The sequence below is a fragment of the Nansenia antarctica genome (assembly GCF_963989245.1).
Source record: "Nansenia antarctica genome assembly, chromosome: 3".
Taxonomy (NCBI): Eukaryota; Metazoa; Chordata; class Actinopteri; order Argentiniformes; family Microstomatidae; genus Nansenia; species Nansenia antarctica.
In genome coordinates, this window is record NC_137688.1 from 35,466,314 (window position 1) to 35,475,183 (window position 8,870).

An 8,870-nucleotide genomic window follows, 5' to 3' on the forward strand; every position below is an offset into this window, starting at 1 on the left:
GGTTTGTGTGCTGGTTGGGTAGTCAGTATGAATGTGAGCAGGCCTGTGAAGGTGTATGAGTGCTCCCCAGGGCCCTGGTGCTGAGCCGAGCCAGGCCTGGGCACAGAGCCCACTGTTGGCCCTAGTTGGCTGTCCGGTGGCCGGATGGTGGCGCCTACCCCGATGGCAAGGCTGGGCCAGCGGCCTGTCTGGCTGGCAGGCTGGCAGGGTGACAGGGTGACCTTCACGGGGTGGTCACAGCGCAGCGGCCTGGTCACATGGGCGTGTGTAGGGCGCTAGTGTAACAAGGCAACAAGGCTGCTGGGAAGTTGGCCGGCCCGGCTGGGAGGGGAATGGGGGGGCTGGGGGCGAGGGGGGTGGAGGGCTGGGGCGGAGGGGGTGTTGGTGGGTCCGACTCGTCTGTCTGGCCTGTCTGAGGTACAAGCCACCTCTAAGCACCTGGACATGTCATGTTAAACCCAGAGTGGATGTTGTGAACTGGGTGTTTTGATCGTCTCACTCATGCTCAGTATTGGGTTACCCTTTCCATCCACACAGTCAGTGTGTCCCTGTCCTACAGAGCGCTTTTGTTTTGTTAGCAAAGCACACAATGTGGCCCGAAACGAATTGATCATTTTTTTTATTTTTATTTTTTTAAAGGAGCATGTAGGCCACCCTCAACGGTGGAGTTGGTCTTTGTCTTCTTTTCTGTGGTGTCTAGGAAGGTCATGTGAGTTCCTTAAAAAAAAAAAACCGCTTAGCCAATTCCTTTGCAAGGACAGCGAAAGTTCATCTCCACTTTCGTGAAATGACAACAGGACAGGCCGCTTCTCGTGAGGTCATGAGAACAGTAACACTGAAGGGATGTCATTCTCCGCAGTCATCTGACTATGCAGGGATTTCTGTTTTTACGAGGGTGTTTTATGACTCTTGTCTTAAGATAATTGTTGGGATAAAAGGCCTCTGGCCTGGGCATAGGTTACTTTTTCATAGGGATGCTCCGATTTATCGGCCACCGATTTAAATCGGCCGATTTCACTCCAAATGACTCGATCGGTGATCGGCAAAAATGGCCGATCGCAAAAACCGATCTTTTTTTTTTTTTTTTTTTTTTTCCTGGGGAAGACAGATAACTGAACAGAAAACATAGGAGGACGTAACAGTATGTAAACCATGAAGGCCACATTTATGATGTCTTTTATACAGCCATATCGACTGACTTGGGCTTCAGGCCCTAACTGGGTGATAGGCCAGACCTTTACTATGCCATAAAAATGGGTCTGCGTTTGCTTGGTGCCTAATGGATCAAAACTTTTGTCTAAAAAGCAAAAAATATTTAGGCTATCCAGTCAGTTATGTATTTAAAAAAAAATCGGTATCGGTATCGGTATCGGTTGATCTTGAGGAAACAAATCGGTGATCGGTATCGGCCCCAAAAATCCAGATCGGAGCATCCCTACTTTTTCATACAATGATTGACGGATAGATGATTCACTTCCTTAGATAAATGCTAGATGCCAAACATGTCAAATGTAAACGTAACTCTGCAGTTATATCATTCCATTGTATGTATGTTAACACTCTGTCCCATACACGCATAGTAGAGTTACCAGCATAGTAATTGTCTGTCTGGCGGGCCTGCGTCCGCGTCGTGTCCTGTTCACACCAGTGAGCGATGGTCGTTTGTCTGGCAGCAGGGGATGAATAATTGAAGCGAGTGAGGAGTGTGAAGGAGCCCATTAAGATGCAGAGTCACGCTGGTCTCCGTGACACCATGGCTACCATTAGTAGCACGTCTCCATTACAGCCGACCGCTGCCTGGACACTCTGAAGTGGAGTGGAACGGAACTAGGAGGGAGGAGCTTGTTTCGTAGTGCACTCGCTTTACTGGTTTATTAATAACCGACGCGGCCCGGCCGCAACACTTTGGCCTGCGCCTGTCATTTGAAACTTATGAGCCGTCGGACAGTTTGATGTGCATTTGAGACGCGTTTACAAGTCGTTTAGCCGACACTTTGATCCAAAGTGACTTACAAAGCGACTTACAATAATTACGTTTGTATCGGGTACACGAAACAACCGTACAACTGTCGTCGTCTGTTAAACTTATCATAAGAACAACTAGCCTATCGCTGGCAGTCACAGTGAGGGAAAGATTTCTTTTCTTTCTTTTTTTTAAATTCTAAGTTCATTTGATTTCAGACATCCACAAAGGCTATTGGTTGATCCCACATTGGTTTTTGCAATGCACTTACTTTAGTGGTTTATTAATATAACTGCGGTCTGCAACACTTTGGCTTGTGCTGTCATGTGATGTCATTTGAAACTTATGAGCTGTCGGACGGTTGGTTAGAGTCACTCCCCCGAACAGCACACAGGGGAAATCATGTCAACTCACAGGTATTTCGTTCTCATTATAATTAGCCTAGCATAAGTTTATTTCTGGTTTCTCTGCCTATATATTAAAGCTGCTACTTTACCCTCCTTAATCTATGTTGACCATACACGCCCTACGCCTGGAATGGCTTGGTTCGGTGGACCAAAGCCTCAGACTTGGCCTTCGTTACCCAATAGGAAGATTGCGAAAACGCTGCCAGGCGTGTAGCCATTGGCTTTAAGGCCTTAATATACCAGAGCACAGATCTGCAGGGTGTGTCATGCCTTCTGCTCGGTGAAACCATCTCCCATTTATATAATTATATTATAATATTATAATATGTTATTATTAGGCTACTAACTAGCTATGAAGGTACCCTTTGTCTTCGCCCTTTGACCCCAGGGGGAATGTTTTTGCTAGCCCACCACACCACAAGGTCCTGCCTCCGTTTGGAACCACATCCTCGCAGTCATTGTGATTCGCTAAAATGAAATGATGACAACATACTTTACTCAGTAAGGTCACTCCTCCCACTAAGGCCCACCCTGACTTTGTCTGGTCCCACCCTTCATTGCCTTCTTGCAGGCAACGCCTTCATCATATAGGCAACAGCCTGATAATAATGTATGCCCTTTAGCTGACGCTTTTATCCTCAGCGCGATGATTGATGTTTTATCCAAAGCCTGATGTTTCAGCATATATGGTCCCAGTGGGAATCGAACCCACAGCCCTAGGCTAAGCGTTGTTAGCGCCATGCTCTACCAACTGAGCCACAGAGGACCACATCAGATGCCATAACCATAACCTAGCACCCTCATACCTCTCTGAACTCCTTCTTACTCACACTCCGTCCCATAGTCTCAGATCCTCCTCTGCCAACCAACTTGTCATCCCTTCTGCCCGCCTAACTACTATGGGATCTAGAGCCTTTAGCCGTTCTGCTCCCCGCCTCTGGAACTCTACCACTGCCACCCAACTTACGCAATATTGACACTCTCACCACTTTCAAATCCTGTCTTAAAACACACCTTTTCACAATGGCTTACTTGGTTTGATCTCATGTATTTTGTTTGTTGTTATATCTGATTTTGCTGTTTTTTATCTCATTTTGCTTTGTTGATTTTAATGTTTTGATATGTGGTTTTAAACTGTCTTGTAAGGTGTCCTTGAGAGCCTTGAAAGGCGCCCATAAATAAAATGTATTATTATTATTATTATTATTATTATTATGCCAGTAATGCAGAATAGGGCCTCTCTCTAGTCACCTAGGCAGTGACTATTCTTATATCAGTGATTTAATTTTTTCTCTCCAAAGTCCTGATTCATAATTCATAAATCCACATATATCCCCACTGCTTTCTCTGCGGTTATGCAACATGTGAGGGGGAAAAGAGAGGCTCTTACTGAACTGGAATAGCGTGTTCACTAGGATGTACTAGTCTCTTTCAGACTCAGGAGTAATGCAGTGGAATTAATCTAGAGATCCACAGCCTGGTTTACCCCTATGGAATATTTTCTCCCTCCACTTCGGTGTGGTGCTATTTTGAGCCGCAATCACATCAAATCCCAAAAGGAGATGGACAAAGCCTGCCCAGGCCATCTGGTTCGGTCTTCAGGACTCAGGGTTGGAGAAGGACGGAGGGTCAGTGAGGCCGTCGCACAGATATACTTGAGGTTATGACGTTGAGGTTATGTTTTTTTGTAAAGTAGTTTTTTTTCTGAGTGGGGGCAGACCCACTCGTATTTTTGTTATACAGACAGATACCGTATATTAGACAAGGAGGGAGAAGGAGTAAGGAGAGGAAGGGAGAGAGGGCATGTCAGCAAGTGCATGGGCTGGATTCGAACCCATGGGCATATGTGTGCACTGTAGACCGCGGTGCTAGACCACTAGACCACCCCCAGGCTACGAGGTTATGTTTTTATATTGTTTGTGTTTACTGTAATACTATGTTCTTGTTCCTCTAAGCTAAACGTGTTAACCTGACTCTCATCTGATTAATTGATGACACGGCGATGTTTAACACAGAAAGTTTACAGCAGTGATTCTCTGATGGAAATGCTTAAAAATATCTTTCATGATTTCTTCATCTCTTTCATGGATCTGTATGGTAATTTGGGATTTCTATTTTTTTTGTTCTAGAGTTGTTCGGAGTGTTGCGGGTTCAAGTAGGCCTAATAAAATCAAATAAAAACTTCAGCAAGTTGTTCTAGTGTCCAACTCAAACAGGGTAGTGTCATATATATTCTGCAACCTACGTCAGCTGTCATCGCACAGATAGTGGGTGTTGAGCCAACAGGCAGCGAGCCAGTCAAAATACAAGTCCCGATTTAGAAACAAGGGGAATCAGTTTGGAACCGGGACAACAGCCGTAGCCTAACCTCCGTTTTCTAAAGAACAGAGAGCGCCGCTGTTAGGGAGAAAAGCGCTTAAGTATCTGAGCCCAGTGTTGCGACACCACGGCCCAGGTACGCAAGCCGTTCTTTTGTTTGAGTAAGTAGCCAAGCCCTCCACACCACTGATAAAAAAAATCCACAACCTCCTCTTTCACTCTCTTATCGGCAGAGAATGGCAGCTCCTAACTGCGCTCTCCCACGGAACCCAGAGCTGCGAGAGACGGTTGATGTTATCAACACTGCAGATTGGAAAGTGCCTAGGGGGTTGTGAGTTTTAAGCGCAGTGCGGAGATATATTTTTTTCTCTCTCTCTCTCTCTCCATACAGTAGCCCTCAAGGCATTGTCTTGTATAGGCTATATCATCAGCAGGGGGGGATTGAGCCACACATCAAAATGGAATAGGCCTAATTCTACATCTCCTTTTTTTCTTTTTCTTTTTTATTCCTTTTGTTGCTATGAGCGTTGTTGTCTCCTTACTGGTTTTCTGTAAAAAAAAAAAAAAAAAGAAAAAAGAAGCTGTTAGGTGAGCTTTAGGCCTTAATACCGAAGGGGGGGTGGGCGGGGGGCTGGTAGAGCTGGTAGATTTTTGTACAAGCTGTAGTGCTCTGAGATGCTGGGAGAAAGACATCTCCTCTATTAGCCGGGGCTCTGACCCACTTACAAGTCAGACACAACGATTGCGAAAAGACCCTTTTTATAGGCCTCCTCCTGCCTTTGTGTCGCACGCGAAGGTGCTGTGACTAGTCCGCAACCCCCCCATCCTCTCCCTGCCGTTTAAGTGTCATCTGAGCGTTATTGATCTACAGCGGCTGTCAATATATCAACCGATTGATTCTGTTTCCTGGCTGTAGTTGGGGTATTGTACTGTCACCAGAGGAATTGTAGCCTTTCTTTAGGAGTGCCATAGTAACGTTTGTCTGGAGGACTGAGTAGACCTCACCTGATCTTTCAACTGTCTCTTCCCTGCCTCTTCTGTAATTCATCACTCTTCACTTCAGCCTAGTTGTTGGTTTGTGCTTGTGTACGTGCTTGTACACCAGCATTTGTGTGGGAGGATTTATTTTTCCCACTCAATCCATTTTGTGCAGACCGAGGTCGCTTTGGTCTTGACCTGGTTAGCAGGGCCTAATAATGCAAATGCACAGGAAACACACGTCTCAAAGGCACGTGCAAGAGAAATCCCCTCCCCGCAAATTAGGCAAGACGGCTGCAGATGACATGTTTAAATGCAGCTTATGGACATGTTTGTTTTCTCATAATTAGGCTGGAGGCATTTATGTTATCCTCTGTAGCAGACAGAGAGAGAAATGCCTTTGGGTGTTTGAGAAGGATTTAGAATGTCTCTGACATATCTCACATTTCATCCGTCTCAGACTCGAGGCGTAGGCTTATGCCGTCCTTAATGACGGACCCCTTTCTTTGTGACAGTGGACCTTGCGTCGGGCTAATGCCAGTCCTGCTTCCCCAATTAGAATATTATCAAAGCCTAAATGGGGGTTTAAGCTTTCAAAGAACGATTGCAAGCCTTTCCTCTCATTATGAGTGTAATCTCTTCAATTGCATCTCCTCTTGCTCAGGCTTTTTTGTCTCAGTGGCTCGACCGGCTGGTAACCCTGAAATCTACTGGCCAGACCTGAGTTTCAACTGGCCCTGACTTGGTTTGTGTAAATTGCATTGTGGATCATCATGCAAAGCTTTCCACATACCGTCTCGCTATATTTAATACATTTTTGTTTTTGTAAATTCATTAAAATGCTATCAAATATTACATATTGTAGAATGCACTTCTGATGTGCTTCTATTAGCTAGAACGGTTTTTCTTCTTCTTTTGCTGTCTTTTAATTCATATTTAATAGCCGACATGTAATATGGAGTTCATTAAAATGCTGTAAAATGTTACATACACGTATTGCAGAACGCACTTCTGCTTCTATTAGGTTCCTTTCTGTATTTACATTTCCCCTTTACTGTGCAGCTCGGTGTGGCTGTCTCTCAGTACTGTGCAGCACGGTGTGGCTGTCTCTCAGTACTGTGCAGCACGGTGTGGCTGTCTCTCAGTACTGTGCAGCACGGTGTGGCTGTCTCTCAGTACTGTGCAGCTTGGTGTGGCTGTCTCTCAGGCGTGCTGCACTATTAGGAGGAGCGCCACTCAACATACTAGAGGACAGTTGAGTGTCTCTGTGGCTTTGTGTAGCTGTGCCGTTTCTGTCCCCCCCACTTCCTCTCTGCTTCTCCTCAGCCTCTCCGCGGTCACAGGTCTGCCCTGTCGCTCTGAGCAACAGCACACACACACACCCCCCTCCCCACACACACACACACACCTCACCCCCACCAGCTCAGGTCAGATCAGAGCAGATCCGATCAGAATCGCTTGTCTTAGGCTACATCCCAATGTACGAGTGTACACACAAGAGTAAAATCCTTTGGCTTTGGTTCCTCAACATTAACATTGCAGCGTCACTCAAGATACAAGATCGCAACAATAAAGTTACGTAATATACCGGTAGTAATAAAGTGATGGTCGTACTACAGTGGATTCAGTGGACAGTGGACTCCTGCCGTCTCTAACTGTGGCATGGCCTGTCTGACTGGGCTAGGGATCAGATAAGAGGAGACAGGAGGCAACGGCGGTGTCACATATGAATAATTCTCTTTTTATTTCAGCGGCTGGCCTTTCACCAAAACCAGAGATACGGAGCACGTTGGCTGACAGCCTGAGAGCTGAGGTGTGACTCTCTCCACCGGCCCTCTTATTAACGGGGCTCTGCGGTAAATAACCACGTCTGCGAGATTCGCTACGGGCCCCAAGCGTCGGACGCACGTCGAATTGCTTTGAAGTCGCACACCGAAGTTTTTATTTTTATTTTTATAGAGGGCCGTGCTTGTTTGTTGGTTTGTTTGTTTGTTGTCATTTCGCATTCCTTTGTTAATATAACGCGACGTTTCTGAAAGCACTAAGTGGCCAAAACTAGACAAGCCTATGAGTAGGAGGCTGAGTAGGGCTGACGGATGTCTAAACACACTTCCTGCCTTCCCCAGGAATTTCTAGCCGTTCTCAGAAGCAGCAGTGGTTTTCCAGGCCTTTTAGCAGGGAGGTTATTTAGTTCTTATGTTGCATGCAGCCCTGTCGTTGAATTGATTTCCTACGCTGATAGCGAGGAGTTGTGTGCCTGTGGTCGATCTACCTCAGTGGCGCTTTTTCTCAGATGGATGGCTGATGCAAAGAAGGGACTTACTGGCATGTGTGTGTGTGTGTGTGTGTGTGTGTGTGTGTGTGTGTGTGTGTGTGTGTGTGTGTGCGTTACTACCTATTTTAGGCTAAACATGATCCCTCCGTAGGTATTCTAGTGATAACATTTGTTTATTTTTGTATTGTAATTTACACTCACAGAGCATTAATTTAGTTTGTGTGTGTCTGTGTGTGTGCTTCTGCCACACTAGAACCCACAATACAACACGGTGACCAAGGTAGAGAAAACAAAACGTGTGTGTGTGCGTGCGACACACCCTAAACCCCCCCTACAACATACACCGAACACTGTATTAGGAACACTATACTAATACTGGCCTCCCTTTGTTCTCAAAATAGCCTCAATTCTTTGTAGCAAACTGATTCCTCAAAATGTTGGAAACATTCCTTTGAGATTCTGGTCCATGATGACATGATTGCATCACACAGGTGATTTCCGAGGAACTTTCAAGCTGTGAAATTCCTGTTCCACCACATCCTAAAGGAGCTCTATTGGATTCAGATCCAGTGACTCATTGTTATGTTCATGAAACCAGTTTGAGCAACTTTAGCTTTGTGCATTATCATGCTGGAAGTAGCCTTTAGAAGATGGGTACATTGTGACCATGAAGGGATGCACATAGTCAGACAGCAACAATACTCAAATAGGCTGTGGCATTGAAGCGATGATTGATTGGTATTAACGGGCCCAAAGTGTGTCAAGAAAACATTCCCCACACCATTAGCTTGGACTGCTGACAGGTGTACAGGTGTTCCTAATAAAGTGTTGGGTGAGTGTGTGTGCATGCTTTTCTCTGTGGGACAATAGAGGGAAGTGCTTGTGGAAAGCAGGAACAAGGAAACTATTTCGAGTTTAGCCTAAAAAG